This window comes from Dasypus novemcinctus, chromosome 22 (assembly GCF_030445035.2).
Source record: "Dasypus novemcinctus isolate mDasNov1 chromosome 22, mDasNov1.1.hap2, whole genome shotgun sequence".
NCBI classification, from domain to species: Eukaryota; Metazoa; Chordata; class Mammalia; order Cingulata; family Dasypodidae; genus Dasypus; species Dasypus novemcinctus.
In genome coordinates this window covers 65,477,221-65,486,415 of record NC_080694.1, presented here as the reverse complement: position 1 = coordinate 65,486,415, position 9,195 = coordinate 65,477,221, and the positions used below count along the sequence as shown (strand labels likewise).

Here is a 9,195-nt window from a genome sequence, read left to right as displayed (position 1 = left end):
CATCTTGTTTTCTAAGTGTGTGGCTCAAAATATTTTATAAGGAGAGGGAAGAAAAAAAGGTAGAGAGGAAAAGGTTGATGACACAAGAAAAGCTGCATCTGGAGATCCTTCCAGGTGCTTGTGGAAAATGCCCCAGGTATCGTGCTGGGAGCAAACCTTGGAGCAGGCTAATGGGGTGGACTATTTTAGGAGCAGAGGGGCTATCATCTGATCTATGATCTCTCTACAGGGCAACATGTCAAGAGGATACAGTTCACAGGTTTAAGAACTTGTGGGTGTATGACAGTGGACTTTCTCTCTGGTCAAATATGATGTCTTCGGTGCACCTCCTCAGAAATATGGCTGATATTTCCAGGAGGGTCTTCGTGACATTTCCATCTTGAGAGAAGTGTGGCTCAGTGGTTGTGTGACTTTTCCTGTTGACAGGGCGCAAAACCATACACGTTCATTTGCTTTTCACAATCCCCAACAATTCTCTACTTCTCCTTTTTGCATGCTCATGTGGAGGTAAATTCATTCCCTGATGTTTTTCTGTTTCTACTCCATGGGTCTCTGTTCCCCGCCGTGTGGCCGTTTCAGACAAGAAAAAGAAGGAATTAAAGGAGAGAGATAGGGGGGTGAGGAAGAGGCTCTATAATTCATTTTATTCGCTAGTTTTCTGAGCAGTGTTTGTGTCATGTAAATGCTGGAGGTGACCAATTGGAAAACCTTCTTCCTGTTTTGCTTCTTCCACTCCTTTTCCTCCCCGATTGTCTGACAACTCACTTATTGTCTGGAAAATTGTATCCTATTTTCACACTTGGATGGCACTGGAGGCCATATGGTTTGGGGTCAGTTTGTTGGTGATGTTAGACAAAATACAATCAAATATGAAGGAACCCAAGAACTTTGCTAAGGAAAACCTTAAATAATGCTTTGGAAGATCATCTGAAGAACCTATGAATTTTGCTGAAAAAGCTCAGTTGGAAGCTTCTAGACTGAAGCCCTGAAGGTCCTTCCTTTGATCCTAGGCTTCAGCAGCATTATCTCCTTATCCCTATCTTTACGGTTGCATTCCAATCCCAAAAAGTGTGTATTCAAATATAGATTTCACCTCTTTTACAATCCATGCAAGGTGTGTGTGTGTGTTTGTGTGTGTGTGTGTCTATACATATATCACATTTTCTTTGATTGTTTCTTCCATTGAGGTCTTCCCTGGGTGTTAACTGACAGAGTGCCTATTTTATTCAAAATTTAAAAACCTAAGAAATGTGGGGTAAGAAATTCCAGGATACTACTGCAGTTGCACGTGTTCATATCTGCTTTTGTGAAATGTATGTCTTATGGAGTGTTTTTAATCACAGGAAATGTGGAAAGACCTATGTTAAAAGAACTTCTTTATTATCCAAGGCATTTCATCACTGTGGAAATTGGCAACTGTCCACACATCCAGTAGTTGATCTGGTTATGAGCTGTAGCCACTTCAGTTGCCCATTTCAGGTATTCATTCCCTTCTGCTTGTTATCATATTGCTTCTATTTTTTTGGTAGAAATGCCTTAGATAATAATCCTTTTTAACCTAACAGAATAGGGGTTGTGGATATACTTTACTAATTTTCCTCTTGACATTAACATGCATAGGGAAGCAGACTTGGCCCAGTGGTTAGGGCATCCGTCTACCACATGGGAGGTCCAAGGTTCAAACCCCGGGCCTCCTTGACCCATATGGAGCTGGCTCATGTGCAGTGCTGACGTGCACAAGGAGTGCCCTGCCATGCAGGGGTGTCCCTGCATAGGGGAGCCCCACGCACAAGGAGTGCACTGCATAAGGAGAGCTGCCCAGTGTGAAAGAAAGTAGAGCCTGCCCACACGGAGTGCTGACATCAACAAGATGATGCAACAAAAAGAAACACAGATTCCCGTGCCGCTGACAACAACAGAAGTGGACAAACAACACGCAGCAAATAGACACAGAGAACAGACAACTGGGACTGGGGGAGGGGGGGAGGGGAGAGAAATAAATAAATAAATCTTGAAAAAAAATTAAAAGACTTTAGCATGCATAGGTATTAGTATAAGTATTTTATGTTGTTGTAGTGGATTCTGCCTCTAGGTATGCCTGCCCCTCAGTTACAGTTCCATGATATTCTCAGAAGAGGGGCATGTGGATTTTAAGAGTGGGTTCCTGAGGTATGGAGTGAGAGGCCATAAACCAGAGAAGCCTTAAATTTCCAGTTCTTTATGCTTTAGGATTCAGGAAAGCACAGAAATAAGCATTTCTGTATGAATGATTTCCTCAAACATTTACAAAAGGACCTAGAATACTGAAAATGAAAGCAAGTAGAAAAAGGACAAAGAAGTCATCAAGACCCTGATCTGAATACCCCCCTTTTTCCCCCTTTAATCAACTCCTTTCTTGAAAATTTTCTATGGGGAAAATAGGTCATTTTAGTTGTTGTTACAGGGTAAACAATTCTGTCTTCTTTTAAAATAGCAGTTTCACTTTCAGAGTGTCTACTTTCCAGTGACAATTCTTGAACACTGTGTCAGGAGAAAATATTCTACAAGACTCCAACATCAGAACTACATTAAATTGTAGAAGGATATTTGATATAAAGGGTGAATCAATACCAGAGTAGGGACATTGACTGTAGAGGAAAAAGGAATCACACACTTTATCCATTAGACCACTTAGACCTTCTCAACTTGGAAGCTTTGCCTTTTCTTTGATTTGACAAACAGTATCATGGAGTGTTTTATTGCCTGATACAACCGTGATTTTTGATCTTCTTCTGAGGTGGGAGGTATAGCATAATTCCTAAAACATAATTGACTTCTTTTCAACATCTAGAAAAGCAGGCCAATGTCATCACATAAAAGGAATGTTTTTTTTTTTAAATTTTTATTGACTGATTTATATTTACATTTTATATAAATGGAATCATACAATATATAACACAATGTATTTAGTTCATAGTAATGCAATCATACAGTATTTGTCCTTTTGTTTCTGATTTGCTTCACTCAATGTAATGTCCTCTAGGATCATCCATGTTGTCATATGTTCAGAACTTCATTTCTTCTGACTGCTTCATAATATCCCATCATGTGAATACACCACTCTTTGCTTATCCATTCATCGGTTGATGGACACCTGGGTTGTTTCTACTTTTGGCAGTCATGAATAATGCCGCCATGAACATCAGTGTGTGGATATCTAATTGTGTCCCCTTTCTCAGTTCATCTGGATATACCCAGTAGTGGTATTGTAGGGTCATGTGGCAAATCTATATGCACCTTCTGTAGGAACTGCCAAACACTCCTCCACATGGCTGTACTATTCCGCATTCTCACTAACAGTGAATAAGTGTTCCTATCTCTCCACATCCTCTCCAATACTTGTCATTCTCTCTATTTTTAACAGTGGACATTCTGATAGGTACGAAATGATATCTCATTGTAGCTGTGATTTCCATTTCCCTAATCATTAGTGATATTGAACATTTTTCATGGTTTTTTTTTTTTGCCATTTGTATTTCTTCTTTGGGCAAATGTCTATTCATATCTTTTGCTTTTTGTTTGTTTGTTTTAGGGTAAGCAAGGGAATAAAGAGTCTATTAAGAAAGAAGAAAATGAGAAACATACACAGCCTGAAGCATGGACTGCAGGTGAATGGCACCTTGCCCATTTTTTAATTGGTTCTTTGTGTTTTTATTGTTGGGTTGTAATATCTCTTTATATCATGGATTTTTAAAAAGATTTATTTATTTATTCCCCACCACCCTCATTGTTTTGGACTCACTGTCTGTTATCTGTGTGCATTCACTGAGTTTTCTTCTGTGTCTGCTTGCTCTCCCTTTAGGGGGCACTGGGAACCAATCCTGGGACCATCCAGAGTGGCACAGTGGTGATGATTCTCATGTACCACTTCAGCTACCTCGTCTGCTGCATCTCTTACTGTCTCTCCACTGTGTCTCTTTTTCTTGCATCATCTTGCCATGCCAGCTCTCCATGTGGGCCAGCACTCCTGCATGGGCCAGCACTCTAGGCCAGCACTCTGTGTAAGCCAAATCTCTCCATGGGCCAGCTATCCCCTCAGTCCAGACTTTGTTCTGGTCAGCTTGCTGTGTGGGCCAGCTTGCTTTCACCAGGAGGCCTGAGAAATCGAACTCTGGACCTCCTATATGGTAGATGGGAGCCAGTCACCTGAGCCTCATCTGCTTCCCTATCATCGATATTAAACCCATATGGGATATGTAATTTCCTAATACTTTCTCCCATTGAGTCAACTGTCTTTTCACCCTTTTGACAAAGTCCTGTGAGTTGCAAAAGTGTTTAATTTTGAGGAGGTTGAATTTATCTTTGTTGTTGTTGTTGCATGTGCTTGGGCGAAAGGTCCCAGAGACAACCTACCACAAGATCTTTGAAGATATTTCCCTACATTTTGTTCTATATACTACTTTCATGGCCCTGGCTTTTATACTTAGATCTTTGATCCATTTGGAGTTGATTCTTGTAGAGAGAGTGAGGTAGAAGTCCTCTTTCATTCTTTTGGCTATAGATATCTAGTTCTCACAGCACCATTTGCTGAAGAGATTGTTTCTTCCTGTTAAAATGGGCTTGGTAGGTTTGTCAGAACCAGTTGGCTGTAAAGGTGAGAGTTTATTTCTGGACCCTCAATTATATTCCACTGATTGATGTGTCTGTCTTTATGCCAGTATCATGCAATTTTGACCACTGTCACTTTGTAATATGATTCACGGTCAGGCAGTGAAATCCCTCTCATTTTGTTCCTCTTTTAAGAATGCTTTTGGCTATTTGGGTGCACTTTCTCTTCCAAAGGAGTTTGGTAATTACCTTTTCTATATTTGTAAAGTAGAGTTTTGAATTTTCATTGGTATTGCATTGAATCTAAAAATCAGTTTGTGTAGGATTGGCATTTACATGATATTTATTCTTCTAATCCATGAACATGGAATGTCTTTCCATTTGTTTTGGTTTTCTTTGATTTCTTTTAGCATTGTTTTGTAGTTTTCTGAAACACATCATTTATATTCCTGGTGAAATTACTTCCTAGATATTTGAGTCTTCTTTTGCTTTGTAAATAGCTTAATCATTACTAATGCATTGAAATGCTACCGATTTTTCATGTTGATCTTGTATCCTGTCACTTTGTTGAACTCATTCATTAGCATAAGCATCTTTGTTGTAGATATTTCGGTATTTTCTAAATATAAGATCATGTCATCTGCAAATAGTGAGAGTTCTACTTCCTCCTTTCCAATTTGGATGTCTTTTATTTCTTTTTCTTGTCTAATCGCTCTAGCTAGAACTTTTAGAACAATGTTGAATAAACAGTAGTCACAGTGGACAGCCTCGTCTTGTTCACAATCTTAGAGGGAACACTTCCAAACTTTCCCAATGGAGTATGATGTTGATTGTGGGATTTTCATTGATGCCCTCTATAATGTTGAGGAAATTTCCTTGTATAACATTTTCAACACAACTCCTAACAAGCATGGGTCAAATTGGTCACCAAACCAAAGATACACCTTGTACAGTATTAGACATAAGCTTTATTTATTGGGGCTTACAGATAAGAGAGGGTCTTCAAAGGTAGTAGTTCAGAGAATGAAGTTAGCACTCTGTAAAGAGGGTGGGAAAATAAAGTACAATATATAGGGTCTCCAAATAAAGACATTTCATAACAGAGTTACATAAATGGGGTCTGTTGATATTATGGGAAAGAATTATACAGCCTGGGAAAATTACAGTCTACAATACCATCTGTACATTGTTGCTTTGTGAAGTTTCTTATGTTTAATTTGTGTCCTGGGGCATGCAGGAGGCTGCATACTCTGGGCTCAGTTTCCCTTAGGAATGGGGAGCCAGGCCCTGGGACCCAATGGACACCACAATACCTGTCTTTTGAAGCATTTTTATCAAGAAAGAATGCTGGATTTTTCAAATGCCTTTTCTGCATCAATTGAGGTGATCATATGTTTTTTCCTTTTGATTTGTTAATGTAGTGTATTACATTCATTGATTTTCTTGTGTTGAACCACCCTGACATAGAATTTTTGCATCTATGTTCATTATAGATTGCTCTGTCATTTTCTTTTCTTGTAAAATCTTTGTGTGTTTTTTTGGTGTTAGATTGATGTTGGCTTCATAAAATGTGTTCTGTAATTTTCCCTCCTCTTCAGTTTTTTGGAAGTGTTTAAACAGGATTAGTGGTAATTCACCTCAAATGCTTGGTGGAATTCACCTGTGAAGTCATCTGTTCCTGTACTTATCTTTGCTGGGATGTTTTGATGACTGATCCAACCTCTGTAAATGTGATTGGTTTGTTATGTTCTTGTACTTCTTGTAGTGTCAGGTTAGGTTGTTTGTGCATTTCTAGGAATTTGTCCATTTCATCTGGGTTGTCCAGTTTGTTGGCATACAATTTCTAATAATATCCTCATATTATCCTTTTCATTTCTGTGAGGTTAGCAGTAACATCCCTCTTTGCATTTCTGATTTTAATTATTTGCTTCTCTCTTTTTCCATTGTTAGTCTAGCTAGGGATTTGTGAATGTTATTGATCTTCTCAAAGAGCAAGCTTTTGGTTTTGTTGATTTTCTCTATTGTGTTTTTGCTCTCAATTTCATTTGTTTCTACTATAATCTTTATTATTTCTTACCTTATGTTTGCTTTGGAATTAATTTACTGTTCTTTTTCTAGTTTCTCCATTAATTTAGTTATATCTTTGATTTTAGCTCTTTCTTTTTTTTCCTATAGGCATTTAGGGCTACAAATTTCCCTCTCTACTTTGCCTTCACTGTATCGATGCATTGTAGGAAGTTGTGTTCTCCTTTTCATTTGTCTCAATATATTTACTAATTTCACTTACAATTTTTTCTTTGTCTCACTAATTGTTTAGGATTGTGTTTCTCCTTTCCCATATACTACTGATTTCAGTTTCATTCCATTATCATCTGAGAAGGTACTTTGTGTAATTTATATCATCTTATATTTATTGAGACCTGCCTTGTGACCTAACATGTTATCTATCTTGGAGAAAGTTCCATGAACACTTGAAAAGAACTTATAACCCACTGATTTGGGATGCAACATTCTGTATATGTCTTTTGGGTCTCTTTACCATATCATTAAAGTTCTCTGTTTTCTTGTTGATCTACTGTCTAATTGTTTGTCTAATGATGTGAATGGTGTGCTGAAATCTCCAACTATTATTCTCAAGATGTCTATTTCTCCCTTCAGTTTTGCCATTTTTTTTCTCAGGAGAGTTGGTTGTCCAGCTCAGCAGACTTGTGGCCTTGTCCAGCTGGGGCCATCTTTGTTTAAGTCATTTAATGGTAGCAGCCGTCTGATTAGTCATTTCTTCTAAATGATTGCTTAGTTCACGTTTCTGCTTTCCTCCTATTTCTGAACTCTGAAGCTTAAAAGGAAGGTCGTGCTTGAGAGCCCTGAGAGCATCCAGCTGCTGCCATGGAGACACCAAGGCACCTTCTCCTCAGACATCCTTCTCCAGCATCTTCACAGCCAAGTACATCTCTTGTCTCATATGGATCTGTCTCTCCAGTCTCTTTTCAACATCCAGTCATAATTGTGTCTACTCCTTTCAATGCTGTAATGGAAACGGTGCTCACTGGGACACAGAGGGTGATGATTGCAGGCAGGAAGTTTATTAGGAAGCTCTACCAATGGAGGGGATCTGAGGAATAGACTTCAGCCTGCCCTTGGAGAGCAGAGGGTATGACATTATACACTACAGCAATGGGTGGGGAAACTGAGTACAGCCTGAGTAGGGAGTGTTAGGTATGCAGTGTTATCACACAGAAAATAGAAACCTGTGCTCAGAAGCATTAGTGCCATTGAGGGATCTGAGGAAATAAAATAATACCAGCACCTGGGAGTGTTGGGTATTTGATTTCCACTATATACTATATTAACACTTAAAGAAGAGTAGTGGGTTTCCGACATATTGTATGTTAGGTTAGTCTGACAGAGGAGATTTTGGAAAACAGAAGTTAAGAAAATTTTGAGTTTTTTTCTAGGTTTTAACTTGGTTAAATTGTATAAATTTCCTGATCATGTTCCTACTCCAAATAACTCGGTTTGTCTATAAGACCTATTGAGGGCAGTGGAGAATAGGTTATATGGGAACCTCTTATGTTCTTTTTTTTATGTTTCTTTAATGTAACATTCCCTGTGTACTAGTAACTTTAATTTAAAAAGAGCTATTGAAGCACAGTACATTTTCACTATAATTTTTATTGCTTACTTTTGTGTGCAGTGTTTGATTAATGCCTGAGTCATTCCAAAGTAGGGTCGAATTAAGATGCTTGTTGGCACTTTCAAATCTACCTGCCAGTGCAGTATGGTAGTGTTAAAAGAACAGAGTATGATTACAAGATGTAGTGGGTACATGTCTTAAAGTAGTTGCTTAAGGTCAGGTGGATATGTTTAAAGCATAAAAAAGGTCTGCCCATAGGACTGTGACCCTACCAATAGAATTTTAATTTTCCCCTTAATGAGAGATGTTTAAGGCCTGATGCAGAGTAAGTATTTCTTCATACCCTGTTCAAATTGGGGGGGGGGGCAGTCTGTAATCCATTGTAATCAAAAGCCAGTGTATTGTGGGTGGACACCCAGGAGAGTTTCTGGGTTTAGAGGAAAGGCGAGTAAGGAAGTAGCTTCAATGTGGGCATGCTCAGCGCATATCCAGCAGTCAGAATGCTTACTTGCATGTGCTAAGGTTTGGATGTTGTCTGTAAGAGGATGATAAGGGTTTTTTTTTGAGAGGTTAGTACAAAGAAGAGTGGAGGATAAAATATAGTTTGTTTATCATAGAGAGACTTTAGTCAGTAAAGAAAAAGAAGAGGGTGGCACAGAAGAAGAGGATTTCTTCAGGGTAAAAATCAGAAAGATCTTGTGATGAGTGGTGTCAAGGTATTGCTCGAGTGAAAGGGAAGAGGGGGTGACAAAGTCAGTCAAGTGTGAGGACAGAACAATACAAAATCATGGTGGCCTTGAGCAACAAATTATGATTTGGTACCTTCAGATTTAAGTGTAGGTAAGACTGCAGGAAAGAAAGGGAGAGAGATTAGAGGGAAATGAGGTTGGTGGTAATTGGAACATTGTCTCCTCAGTTTCTTGTGAGTTTCAAGCATAGGTCTCCAAGAGGTTCACAGGTGTAGATATCTTGAA

The 9,195-nt window shown here is 38.7% G+C and overlaps 1 pseudogene; it reads right to left on the bottom strand.

The window, feature by feature from the left end:
- Positions 1-212: 212 nt before the first annotated feature.
- LOC101418303 (protein RUFY3 pseudogene) overlaps positions 213-9,195 on the bottom strand; it is a 29,599-nt pseudogene continuing 20,616 nt past the window's right edge.